We start from the raw sequence: 14,098 nt of genomic DNA, 5'->3' as shown, positions 1-14,098 counted from the left end.
CACCATCATTGATGACACCCTAGGTGCCCTAATCTACCCTACCCCTCCTGGAAGCAGGGAGGACACTTACTTCCATTTTTCAGATGTGGAAACTGAGGCTCGGAGCAAAAGAAGAATCCAGTCCAAGAAAGGGAGAAGGGGTCCTCCCGTCCCTGGGTTTCGTGGAGTTACTTGGGGTCTTCTCTCTCATTGAACAGCGGACAGGCTTCTAGGCCCTGGGAGTGCTCCCCTCACACCTCCCCCATCCCCACCCCTAAGCACAGGGCTCCCTTTCCTGGGACGGGGTCAGGGGTGTACAGAGCCAGGAAGGAGCTGTCCCAGGTCACAAGAATATCCAGAGGCCACCCACCCGAGGGAACACCGGCTTAAAGTCCCCCAGGCACCTGGAGTCATCCAGCTATGATGTTTCACCCCTCCTCCAAAAAAACAGCAAAGGAAACATCCACACAGCAAACTGGAAATACCAATGCCGCCAAATACCAACTGAACTGAAGTCTTTGTCTGAGCTCTCAGTGCCAGTGAGCCCCTGCATGTGTCACCTCACTTAACCCGCCCGACAGCCTCGAGAGACCAGTGGTCTGGTCGTGCCCATTTCATGGATGGGGAAAACTGAGGCCTGGAGTAGCCAGGACCTTATTATTATTATCCCAAACCCCAGCCTCTCCAGAGCAACCAGCTCCGCTCTGCAGAGGACCATCCTGATCACCCACAAGAGAGACAGGGAGGGAGCCGCTGAAGGCCCGGGGACTTTGGGGGCTGGTGGTGTCCTGTGGTGAGTTGGAAGGGGGTCTCAGGAGAGGGAAAAGGTATCAGACGCAGGGACAGACAGACAACTTCAGGTCCCAAAACATCCTGCAGTGGGATGCCAGGTCAGGCCATGCCCAGCCAGCACCTGACATTCGACACATTTATTGAGCACCTACTGTGTGTCCAGAGGTGTTCTAGAACCGGGATACAGCAGTGAATGTGGACCAAAGTCCCTGCCTTCTGGAACATGCATTCTAGCAGGGGTGACAGACACCAGCACTTTGAACAGATGAAACCACAGTTCATCAAAAGGAGACACGTGCTAAGAAACAACTAAAGGAGGAGAGGAGAGGGCTTGAGGTGGAGAAGGTGCAATTTTAAATAAGATGCCCAGAGAAGGACCCACAGTAAGGGTGACAGCTGAGCAAAGATGGCAAAGGAATGATGCCAGCCACACAGACACCTGGAGGAAGAGTGTTGTGGGCAGAGCATGTGCAAAGGCATTGAGGCAGGAGCATGTCAGTAAATTTCCGCAAGGAGGCCAGTGTGGCTGGTTTCAGATCAGGGGAACAGATCTGAAAGGGAATGGGGAGGGGGCAGCAGACTGTGCAGGGACCTGTAGGCAAGATAAAGAGTTGACTTTTGGAACTTCCCCAATGGCCCAGTGGTTAAAGCTTCCAATGCAGGGGGCACAGGTTCAATCCTTGGTGGAGAAACGAAGATCTCACATACTTCATGGTGCAGCCAAAAGAAGAAAATAAATCATTAAGAGTTGGCTTTTATGCTGCCTGAGATGGGAGGGCTCTGATCACAGGAGGGACAGGTCTAAAACAAAACCCCTGGCTGCCATGTGGGGAACATGATCAGGCTGACCAGTGAAGAGGCTACTGCAATAGTCCCAGCAAGTGATGGGATGATGGGAGCTCTATTAGTTTCCTGGAGCTTCTCTACCAAATGGTTGCAAACTAGGTGGCCTAAAACAATACAAATTTATTCTCTCACAGTTATGGAGGTCAGAAGTCTGAAATCAGGGTGGTGGGTAGGTTGTTTACTTCCTCTAGGCAGGGAATCTGTTCCATGGATCTAACCAGCAATCCTCAACATTCTTTGGCTTGTAGATGGATCACTCCAGTGTCTGCCTCCATCTTCACACGGCTTTCTCTTCTTTTAAGGACACCAGTCCAATTATTGCATGTAAGATCACCCTACTCTAACATGACCTCATCTTAACTAATTACCTCTGCAATGACCCTATTTCAAAATAAGGCCTCCCTCTGAGGTTCAAGGAAGCACATGAATTTGGAGGTGGGGCGGGGGAGGGGGGTGGTGCAGTGGGTGGCTGTGCTGGTAGGGGACCCTCTTCCACCCAGTACAGTGGCTTAAATGGAGTAGGTAGCAGAGGTGGGCCAAAGTGAAAATGGTTAAAAATACTCAAGAGGGGGACTTCCTTGGTGATCCAGTGGTTAAGATGCTACGCTTCCAATTCAAGAGACACAGGTTCAAACCTCAGTCAGAGAACTAAGATCCCAAATGCCTCAAGGCGTGGCCAAAAGATAAATCATAAAATAAAACAGGAGGATGGGAGATCGCATTAGTGGGTATATGCAGTGGGAAAAAGTGGGCGCCTCTCAATCTCTCCCCGCAATTTCATCCTCTCCTGGTTTAACTGGTCACAGGAGTCACCACCACACGTAATTCCCACCAGAACCCCACCCTGCCAACCAAGCCTGAGCCCCCAGGACCCTGGAGGACCCCTGATCCCACTGGCCTCTGTAGCATCTTCCAGGGCCTGCTCCACTCCTGGCCTGGTGGCCTGGCAGACAAGCCCCGCCAAGCCCCGGGGCAGCACGTCCCTGGCCCCCCACCTCGGCCCGGCAGGCTTGCCTCGTTAGCCTAACGAGCAGGGCCCCGGTGCCAGGCGGTTGCCATGGCCACGGAGACAGCACCGCAGCGCTGGGCGATGCTCCCAGAGGGTCTATGGCGGGCACAGGAGTTCAGCGTGAGGACAAGCAGGGGCCCTCGAGGCACCCCCCTCCTCATGGGGTCCCCGCCATGTGCACCTTTGGGCCTGGCCTCAGGGACTTCTGACTGCCAGCATCTCCCAGAGAGGAACCCCCAGGCCACAGAGAAAAATTCACTCCCCTGCCACTCATCCCCTGCCCCACCACTCCAACATAGCACACAGTTAATTGCAGGGGTGGCCAGCCAAGGGGAGGTCAGAGGCCAGCGGGCAGCTGGGGAGACAGGCCTCCAAGGCAGTGAGAAGGGCCTGGATTTCAGGCAAGCAGTGCTGGGAAGCCCTGCGGGCTCACGGGGCTCTGAGTAAGGTCAGGGCACTGCCCCAGTGGCCCCACCCCGCAGCTGCTTCCACAGGACAGACTATGGGGGCAGGACAAATGGAGGTTTCTGCAGGCACTGAGTGGGCGAGAGGGCAGCAGGGATGACCCCCAGGTCTCTGGCCTGGCCCCACACTCCGGGAGCAAGCTCAGGCTGGGAGTCTGGGGGCAAAGGGGAACCGCAGGTCCATTTTGGGACAGAGGAGTTCTGAAGACCCTTTAGGACATCCATGAACAATGTAAAGGAGGCTGCTGGATCTGCCTGCCTGGCCCTAGGATGGGCTCCATGGCTTTATGAGCTGCAGACAGGAAAGTGAGGGCCAAGGACAGGGCCTGCTGGACTAACTCAAGCCTCCAATGGCCCCTTAGCTCCCTTTGCCTCACCACACCCTCTGAGGTCGTGTGCATTCATCACCCCATTTTCCCTGGTGGGTAAACTAAGGCACTTCATACAGAGGCTCCGTTACTTGTCCTAGATTGCATTGCACAGCCAGACACTGGACTCTGCCCCATGGCTCATTTGAGCTCCCATTCACAAGCCCTAAAACCCAAACACAAGTCACTGAAAATCAAGCCAAGCCCAGGAGACAGGAGGCAGAGAGTCAGCCCCGTGGGTCCCTGGGAAATATACCCACATGTGCACTCCAGTGGGCAGCTGGCTGTGGTCTCATCTCATTCTACCCGTGGCTTACTTTTTCCCCCCCACTTCCTTTCCAGCTCAGAGAAATATCCCAGGGTCAACAGAAGGAAGCAGAAATATCCAAAAGCATCAACAGAGCGCCAAGGTTGGAACAAGAGCCCAGAGGCCCCTAAGTGTCGACACACCCTCAGCATTGCTACAGCAACAATTCCAAAATCCCTGTGCCCTGGCTACAGCACAGACGGAAGTGTCACTCCACCAGGGAGTGCTAGGTGTCACCTATCCGATTCCAGGGCCTTCCTTCAGGCCAAGTGGTTCACAAGGGCCCCGGGGCCTCCGATAGGGATATTTCACCTTCCAGGTTACTGAGTGTCATCTTCCTGAGTCCAACCCAAGGCGTAAGTGTGTGCTAAGTCGCTTCAGTCATGTCTGATTCTGTGCAATCCTATGGACCATAGCCCGCCAGACTCCTCTGTCTACGGGATTCTCCAGACAAGAACACTGGAGTGGGTTGCCATACCTCTTCCAGGGGATCTTCCCGACCCAAGGATCGAACCCAGCTTTCCTGTGTCCCTAACATTGACAGGCTAATTCTTTACCACTAGAGTCAGCTGGGAAGCCAAAGCCCCATCCCAAGATGGACACCCAGCGACCCAGGTTCTTGCCCTGGGTATGACCTTTGTTAAAACACACCATGGGGCCAGACCTTCGCTTCCCCTGGAATTCTCCATCAGGAAATCACCCACCCCACCCCCACTCCCACAGGCACTCAGGAGGAACAAACATGGAAACATCTTGCAAGTGCTTTCCCTTTTCTTTGCTCCTGTCTGCTCCAGCTCACCCTTCAAGAACTGAGACAACTTTTAGGAATGCACATGATAAGATAAAATTCAGAGAGCAAGCCCAAGAAGAAAAATCAGGGACGGACCAATCTGAAATCAGGATGAAGTCCAAAACACAAACCAGATTAGACTGCTGAAGGCAGGCAGCAAACTGTGGCTCTAAGCTTCCTAGTGGCCAAAGCAAAGAGGGAAACAAGATGGGTTCTAAAGTGACTTTGCAAAAAGTGTGAAAACTATGTAGCACCAGGTGTTATAGCAATTCTTCAGCCCTGGACAGAAGAGATTATAGCCTCAAACATCATCTAAAAACCCAAAAATCCATGCCAAAAGTCAGTTGCCTTAACCGTCCCCACTTTCCTATTTGCATTCTACAATAGCATCAGCATAACTCAGCAAGAACAGCAAGCCAGGCAAGAATAAGGGCTGTTTGTTGTTTTTGTTTTGTTTTTAATATTTATTTATTTGGCTGTGTCAGGTCTTTGTTACAACACGCGGGATCTTTTGTTGCACGGATTCTCTAGCAGTGCACGGATTCTCTAGCTGTGGCGCGGGCTCAGTAGTTGTGGTATGTGGGCTTAATTGCTCCATGGCATGCAGGATCTTAGTTCCCTGACCAGGGATTGAACTCACATCCCCAGCATTCTAAGGCAGGATTCTTAACCACTGGACCACCAGAGAAGTCTCCAGAACAAGGGGTTTTAGGGCCCACTTGGTGTGACCCTTAAACTCACAACCCACTTAAGGGCCCCAGTTTCGCATGACCCTGGAAGATTATGCCGAAGCTAAAAAGAACATGGTAGCTATCAGGGGTCGGCAAATGTAAAGGGCAAGAGAACCAATATTCCCTCTTTTGTCAGCCTTCCGGCCTCTGTCATAACTCCTCAATTTTGCAGCTACACCCTAAAAACCACCACAGACTGTACACGAATGAATGAGCATGTGTTAGTCGCTTGGTCATGTCCGACTCTTTGCAACCCCATAGACTGTAGCCTGCCAGGCTCCTCTATCTATGGGATTCTCCAGGCAAGATACTGGAGTGGGTAGCCATTCCCCTACTCCAGGAGAATCTTCCCTACCCAGGGATCGAACTCTGGCCTCCCACATTGTAGGCAGATTCTCTTCCACCTGAGCCACCAGGAATAGCTGCATTCTATAAAACTTGACAGCAGATGCTGAAATTTGAATTTCACTTACTTTCACATGTCACAAAATGTTCTTTTTTTTTTTTTTCCCAACCATCAAAAAAATGTAAAAACCATTCTCAGCTTGGGCATATAAAAACAGGAGGTGGGCTGGATTTGGCCTGCGGGCCGTAGTTTGTGAACCCCGGCTCTCTATATATTTCAGAATAAATCAAGATGTATTATAATTTAAAAGAGGAAAGTAAGACATAAATATGGTGTGATACCATGTGTGTGCTTGTTTTTAACGGGAACACACACATCTATGTCCCTGTGAGGCGGACATATGGCCGGAGTATCTCCGAGAGGAAACCGTACCCGTGTGTATCTGCCTCGGGGGACACAGACAGAAGGCCAGGAACAGGAAGGAGACTTCCCTCGACACCTCCTGTGTTCTGTTTTAATTTTTTTAACAGGCCCATGCTTTTTCTTTTATTAAAATAGGTTTTTATAAAGCCCAAAGCAAGTGGCAGGGTTGGAGTACATTGTCGTTGCTTAGTCACTAAGTCGTGTCTGACTCTTTTGCAACCCCATAGACTGTATAGCCCACCAGGCTCCTCTGTCCATGGGATTCTCCAGGCAAGAACACTGGCGTGGGTTGCCATTTCCTGCTCCAGAGGATGTTCGCGACCCAGGGATCAAACCTGTGCCTCCTGCACTGGCAAGCGAATTCTTTACTGCTGAGCCACCAGGGAAGCCCTAGGAGTGTATCATTTTGGGGGTTTTCTGTATTTTTCAAATGACAAATAAAAAGCAATGCTGTCTCCTCACCCAAAGTTAATCTAGTTGTTATTAACATGGAAAGACATCCATAATGTGTTAATTCAGAGCAGGAAAGAAGTACAGACCAGGACAGCCCCTATGGGAAGCAGGCCTGCTCAACGTATCTGCAGGTGTGGACACAGACAAGGTAGGAGTTGGACCATCATCTCTACAAACCTGAGATTCTTTTGAGCCTGAGTCCAAGACTCATGAACCTCAACTCAGCCTCCAGTGGGAGCTGCCCACACTTTGCACAGACCTGGGGCTACCTCCCGTGCTGCAGAAATGACAGTCAGGAGAGGAAGTAGGGGACACTTGAGCCAGCTCCCCAGTCTTAGGGATGGTGGCCTGGGAGGACCAGAAAGGGTGATAACGTCTAGTCAGTGGCCTGAATTCTGGCATTCAGCCCTGAGTCAAGAAAGAAAGGGAACTTCTCTGGTGGTCGGGTGGTTAAGACTCTGTGCTTCCACCAAAAGGGGCCCGGGTTCAATCCCTGGTCGGAGAACTAAGATCCCACAAGCCACAAGACAAAAAAAAAAAAAAAAAAAAAACAGAGACGGCAAGGCTCTATCGTCAAGTTGCCCAAGAGGAGCAAAGCCCACTAGTCATATTTTGTGGAAGCTCAGGCATTCAGTCATGTCTGACTCTACAGAGCCTTCGGACTGGAGCCTGCCAGGCCACTCTGTCTATGGGATTTTTCAGTCAAGAATACTGGAGTGGGTTGCTGTTTCCTTCTCCAGGGAATCTTCCCAACCCAGGGACTGAACCCGCGTCTCCTGAATTGGCAGGCAGAATCTTTATTGCTGAGCCATTGGGAAAATCACGTTTTAAATGGATTCAAATCAAGTAGTCAATAACATTCCAATCCTAGGTTGCATTCTCCTCATTTGAGGCACTCAGCGACACCTGTGGGGAGTGGGTAAGGTGCTGGGCACACAGGACAGGTCTGGAACATTCGCACCATCACAGAAAGGTCTCCTGGACAGAGCTGCCCCAGAGGCTGGCAGGACAGGAGGAGGTGGGGACATGAGGAAGGTGGGCAAGGGAAAGTGGACGGAGGGCTGTGGAGTCCAGGCCAGCACCCGGGAGAGCCTCAGGCTTTGCTGGGAAACAGGATCACAGAATGTGGAGTGTCCCTCCGAGATGACAAGGCTCCGGTGGCTCCAGGCAGAGAAAAAACACATGAATGAAGGAAAAAAATCAGCTGCTGAGAGTCAGGCCCTGCTCCCATACACTGAATCTTGTTTCATCATCCAGTCTCGGGCCTTCTGATCAGGGCAGCCATCAGACACAGCCAAATGTGGCTTTTTAAATGTAAGTTAATTAACATGAAATAAAATTACCAGTTCAGTCGGCACTAGCCACATTTCAAGCGCTCAAAAGCCACACATACCCAGTGGTTGCACGTGTGTATATGTGCACTTAGTCGTCAGTCATGTTCGACTCTTGGTGACCCCATGGGCTGTAGCCCAGCAGACTGCTCTGTTCATGGGATTCTCCAGGCAAGAATGCTGGAGTGGGGTGCCATTCCCTTCTCCAGGAGATCTTCCCGACCGAGGGATCGAACCCGGGTCTCCTGTATTGCACACGGATTCTTTACCGTCTGAGCCACCAGAGAAGCCCACCTCATGGTTAGGGGACAGCAAAGGTCCAGAACGTTCCCCACCATTACCGGGAGTGCCAGGACAGTGCAGCCCTAGATGGTCTTCCCAGGGGTGTTATTTTGCACACCACACTCCCCCATTTAAGGATAAGAAAACTGAGGCCAAAAGGCTTTTAATGGAGGGGAGCAGGATTTCAGCCAGGTTTGATTCAAAGGAGCCCTTTTGGGAAACATCCCCCATCCCCAGGGGTAAGGGGAAGCTCAGCCCTTCCCCAGAAGGCTCCTTGTGTCCTCCCCATCAGTCTTCCCCCACTTTCCAGGCTGCCTGAGCCCTCCAACTTCAGTTCCCAGCAGGCACTGGGGAATTAAAAGCAGAACAGAAAACCTTGGCCTTCAAGGGCCCAGATCAACCTGGGCAGATCTGAGAATCACCAACCAGTCGGACAGGAGAGGAGCCTGCTGTTGCTCCAGAGAGCAACAAGCCCAGGCGTGGGGTTCAAATGAAGAGATTATTCCATAAGATTCTTCCCAGCAGCCTTTTAGAAAGAATAGTGTGCATCCAACCAGCCCGTCAGTGAGGACCTAGGTTGAACAAAAATTCTACACGGTGGAAGCCTCCCCTCTCCAACGGTGGAAGCAGGAGGGAGGGGCAAAATAACAACAGCTCCTATGATATATCATGACATCCATCAAGTCCTCATAACAATAAAACCAGAAGTAGAATCATCATCCCCATTTTAGAGATAAGCAAACTGAGGCCCAGAGAAGTTAAATAACCCATCCAGAATCAACACAACTAGAAACTGAAGAGCTGAACACTAAACCCAATGCTCTAGCTTTCTGCCCTTTAATCCTCTCCCCCTACCCCACGGCCCTAGTGGGTAATATGCCCATTGTACAGACCAGGGCACCCAGACTCTCAGGGGGGCAGGGATCAGTCCCAGGGAACTCTGCTTGCACAAGGCTAAGCCGGGGCGGCAACTCACTGGAACTTTGCAATGATCAGTGGTGCGAATCTCAGACAAAACACTCCCAGACTGTCCTCTGCTGTTGGTTTAGGATGATTCTTTACGGACCTATGAACTGAAAGTTCCCAAATTCCCTCCCCCTGGGTGTGGTGGTGGGGAAGCGCCCGGGCAGAAAAGCCTCACTTTTGACTAAAAGAAAGACAGTGATGATGATTTTGATCATCATAAGAAAGGCACACTACCTTCTGACCTTGGGGCTGGCCTGGCACCTCTGACCTGCGCCCTCATCTGTAAAACCGGAAAAAGCTGTCATCCGCCCCAGGACTTCTCAAGGTCTCCAGCTACAAAGAACCCCAGGGCTGCCCGCCAGCGAGCAGGAGCTCATCTGATGCAGTTTTCTAGAGTCCCATAATACGCCATGCTAAATAATTCAAAACCATGTTTTCATTTCAAAATAAACACAGCCCTGTCGCCACAGCGAATGCCAAATTTGCATGAATGTTTAAGATAAAATGAGACTTCAAAGGAACTTCAGACCTGCTTCTGGCACTGTCCCCCTCCCCGAATCCTGGGGAGAACAAGTTCTCAGTCTCCAGCCCCGCAGGGCAAAGATCTATAGGTGCTGCTCAAATAAGAAACATCATTTCTTTCTTCCTGTCTTCTCCGGCAGCTCCACTGAGCAGGTCTGCAGTATGTTTATTCTTGCTGCACCAAGGCGACCAAGAGTAATCCCAGGTCTTAATTCTTATTTCCACATCCAAACTGTGTGACCTTGGGCAAGTTACCTAACCTCTCTGCTTCGTTTCACCATCCATAAAATGGGATGATATGAGCCCTGACCTCACAGTGCAATAATGAATAGTAAACAGATTCCTGATGAAGGTGGACCTGGCACATAGTAAGCACTTTATATATGTTGGCTGTTATTATTGGATTATTAAATCATATTTAGTATTTTTCAGCTCCTGAACCAAAACTTCACTTGACAGGTTGTAAAGTCCCTTCCCCACCTCCAAGGATCCTCCAAAAATGCCAGATGACCTTTCCTAAGCATCACTTCCTTGGGGGACTCTGCATATCCACTCATGGAAGAAGCCTTTTAAGAGGACTCCCCTGGCCTGACCCTGGGCAGCCTGGCCCTCCCCAAACAGGCAACCCAGGCTCCCGTCCCCTCCTGGCCCCCTTCCCTGGGCGCCCAGGGCAGAAATGACCAGTTCCTCCAAGCTGTTTCCCTGGCAGGGAGTCTGGTCTTGAAGGTATCACCTGGGGAGGCTGCTGTTGGCATTAGAGAGATGAAGAGGAAATAGAGGAGGAGGGAAAAACACACACAAATAAAAGCTCTCAGCCCCCTATTGTCAGAGGCAGCATTTGATGTGGGGGATTTACGGTTCAGAGAGCTGTTGGAAGGATGGGGTGAGAGCTCCAGGTCTCTTGCTGGAGCATCTCTGCTTCTTACAGAAAGGAGACCCCTCCAGCTGGGTTATGCCTAGCAGCACTCCCCCACTCCCCCGCCCCGGCCCAGCGAGAAAAAAAATTTTCAGAGTGAACCAACTTTTCCACCCACTGCCAGGTTGGGAACACAGCACAAGGTACCCCACCACCAACCACCTGGCAGTCAGAGGGGATCGGGTCCAGGCAGCCTCCATCCAGCCTGAATGGCAAGAGGCTGGGGGCCGGGACTCCTGGGGCCTCTTTCCAACGCCAGCCAGCGGGCAAGTGTGAGCCCGGCCAATCCCCCCAACCCCCATGCCGGGAGAACAATCAAGCCTTCCTTGCTCGGGCCTTTCATGCAGCTAAATTCGTGTTTGCAGAGCCCTCAGAAATCTTTAGGAGGTGGTATGAGTATTATTAATTGGGGAAAAAAGAACGGATTATGCCAAATAAATCCTTCCCACGTAGCCAAACCCTCGCAGAGGGAAGGAGGGAGGGTGCGTGCTGCCCCTAGAGGGGGTCTCCATCCCTCACCGGAGCCTGACAGCCACATTACCATTTACATGGCTTTATCAATAGTATTGATCCCAGAGCAAGCGTAAATAGCTCGGTGGGAAGAGGCGGGGGCTGGGGCCCGCTGGGTACCCGCCTCCACGTCTGGGCACCGCAGACTCCCCGGGCACCCGGCGGCGGCGGTGGTAAATTTCCAAGCAAAGACAAGGCAGCCGGCGCGAGGAAGCCAGACAGCGCCCGGGATGCCCTGGCAGCCGCCGCCACCGCCGCCTCCGATTCCTCACTCACCGCCGGCGGCAGGCCCCAGCGTGAATCCCACAGCCGGACTCAGTCTGTGTATCTGTTCAGTGGGCTGAAGGCACCGCCTGCCCTTCTCTTGTCCTCATGGGGATAAGTCAAGGGGTTGGGGAGTGGGTTGCAAATAAGTCCCTCTCCCTTCACCACACCTTCTGGCAAAGTGCACGGCCGCCCCTTCTCATCAAATTTCCAGGCCATTGAGGTAAAGACCAAGTTTTAGAACTCAGGAATAATAATAATAACAACAGTAACTGGTGATACATACACAAGCACCTTCTATGTATTTCCACCCTCGGTTCTCACAACAACCCTCTAAACTCAGTATTATTATTATCATCCCACTTTGCAGATGAGAAGCCTGAGGCACAGGGAGGTTGAGTAATTTGTCCAGAGTCACACCGCCAGTAGTGGCAAAAGTGTGATTCCCACCAAAGGCGATATGTTGCAAGAGCCGGCTGTGAATGGTTCAGCTCCCCGGGTTCAAGGTCTCTTACTTTCTCAGAGGGCTCTCCCCCTACACCTCAACCCAAAAAAAAAAAAAAAAAAGGCCACCCACCACGAGGTACATAACAATGCCCAGGGACGTCCTCCCAGCTCACTCCAGGCCCGGAGAACCCCTTCTATCAAAGCAACCGCGGGGACCCAGATCTGGTTTAAAAAGGGCAAAGTCAAGGCCACGGATAACACAACCCCCAACAAGCCCAGAACTCCCTCATCCAGACTGCAGGGCTCCTCTCCCCGTCCCTCCTCCCTGCCTCCCTCACACATCCTTCCTCCAAATCTGCAAAAGGGGGGAAAAAAATCATAATAAAACCAGTTCTCACCAACAGGGGGGGAGGAGGAGGGGGAGGAAGCGAGGAGGTTGAGCCGACAGCACAGATCCGCCTCCGCTGCCTGCACCAGACCCTCAGAGAGCCGGAGCGCGCGACAGGCGGCTGGAGGGCCCTCGCTTCCAAAAAAATAAACCTACAATGTAAAAATAACGCCGGGCGCCCCACGCTAATTGAGCCCGGGCGACAGCAGCTCACAGGTACAGCGTGTCTCGCCTGCCCGCCCGCCTAGACCTCTCTCGCTCCCTCGGGCTTTTTCCTGCAAGCGTCCGGGGTGGGGAAGGCGCGCCCCACGGGTCTCCCCCCTCAACTCCCCGCCAAGTCTCCGGGGGTGCTCCCCCAGCACTAGGACCGGGGGCCTCCGGGTCCAGCCCAAGTGGGATCAGTTCTGAATTCCAACTTCCCAAACTAGTGGCATCCCAAGTATCCGCACAGCCCGGGGGAGGGACCAGGAGGCGGCCCCATGAGGCGTCACCAGCCGCGGGAGGCAGGCCCAGACACCAGGAACACCGGCCCACGGGGGAGGGGGGAGCAAGGGGCGCCTCTCCCCGGGGACCCCGACCCAGAGCCCTCCGACCCCTCGCCCAGGAGCGGCCACGCCAGAAGCCCCCCGCCCCCCGTGGAGGGAACCCCTCCCAGGCGCCTTCCACAGCAGCCAGGCCGGGGAGCCGAGGGTGCCATCTCCAGGGGCACCCCCGAGCTGCACTGACCGATGGAAAATAAGGCGCAGTGTCACCCCTCAAGTCCAGGGCTGCTTGGAGAGGAGGGAGGCGCATGGCGGCCATGCCCCCAGGGCTGTGGCACACGGCGGGGGGCTGTCCTGCGCAGTTCCACGGCACCCCCCCGTCCGCCCACCCCCCACGCCACTTCCCTCCTTCCCGTCCCCTCGCAGGGGAGCTGGAGTTCCCCTAAGTTCCCCGGCACCCCCACGCACGCGGGCCGCAGTGTCTATGGGGCGCCTCGCTCCCCAGCAGGCCACCCCCCGAGAGCGCCAACTCGGGAGTGCAGGGGCCCCGCCAACTCCGCCGCGTGCGCCGACCGATCTTCCCCGATTTCCCCGGAAGCACGCCCCGCGCCTCACCCCGGCCCTCCACGGGGACCCCCGGCCCCAACTCACCTCGCTGAGGTGGCGGCGGTGGCGCCCGGGCTCGGGGCGCGCTCGGGCCGCCCGGGCGCTCAGGCAAGTGGCGGTGCAGATCGGGCTGGGGGCGCGCAGCAGGCCCGGCCTCCAGCCGGGGCACGATCCTCCCGCCGCCGCCTCCTAGGGCGCTAGCCCCGGGTCCCCGGGCCGCAACTTGGCGCGCATCGCGGGGGCGCAGGGCGCGGGCGCACGGCTCGGGCGGGGCGCGGGCGGACACTGGGCTCCGATGCGGCCCGGCCTGCCCGCGGCTCCGCTCCCCGGCGGCGGCGGCGGTGGCGGCGGTGGCGGCGGCGGCGGCGGCGGGAGGGGGAGGAGGGGGCGGGGCGGGAGCCCGGGAGGCGGCGGCTCGGCCTCCCGGCTCCTGGCTCCCCGCCCGCACCGACGCGCCCCGGCCCGGCCCCCTCGGGCTGCTTAAAGGGCCCACGTCGCCTCCCCCGGGCCTGCGCGCACCCACTCGCGCGTGCACACGCTGCCACACAGACACACACAGGCTTGGGCGCGACGCCGAGTTTCTTTTTAGCAGCTCCCTGAAGGAGGAAGGAGGGGGAAAGCGCCTCCCCATCCCGCCCCCTCCTCCTCCTGTGGGCCGTGCGCCCTCCTCTTCCCCAGCCCCAGATACTTCACTCGAAGTATAATCGCGTTTCAGCTATTAAATTATCAGTCTAACTCTGGAGTGACCAGTGGATGGGGAGGGGGCGTACGAGGAGGGCCACACACAGGACCTTTAAGGGACCCACGCAGATGCGAGGGGACACACGCGGTGGAACTCGCTCTGGGGGTCTGGCACACAGTAGGGCGCAAGACTCT

General features: G+C 54.5%; 1 protein-coding gene across 24 annotated transcripts in view; it reads right to left on the bottom strand.

Annotated features, from left to right (window-relative positions):
- Positions 1–13,718, bottom strand: part of NCOR2 (nuclear receptor corepressor 2) — a 232,829-nt gene extending 219,111 nt beyond the window's left edge. For 18 of the 24 annotated variants that reach the window (XM_070475096.1, XM_070475095.1, XM_070475094.1 and 15 more), the window contains exon 1: positions 13,268–13,717. The gene's annotated coding sequence lies outside the window, so the exon portion shown is untranslated. Of the gene's footprint in view, positions 1–13,267 lie in introns of all 24 variants that reach the window. The other 6 variants (XM_070475109.1, XM_070475100.1, XM_070475113.1 and 3 more) reach the window with 2 other exon arrangements.
- Between the last annotated feature and the right edge of the window lie 380 nt (positions 13,719–14,098).

The sequence above is a fragment of the Odocoileus virginianus genome, chromosome 12 (assembly GCF_023699985.2).
Source record: "Odocoileus virginianus isolate 20LAN1187 ecotype Illinois chromosome 12, Ovbor_1.2, whole genome shotgun sequence".
In the NCBI taxonomy this organism is placed as follows: Eukaryota; Metazoa; Chordata; class Mammalia; order Artiodactyla; family Cervidae; genus Odocoileus; species Odocoileus virginianus.
The sequence above is the reverse complement of the archived record's forward strand: the minus strand, read 5'-3'. Positions and strand labels throughout refer to the sequence as shown.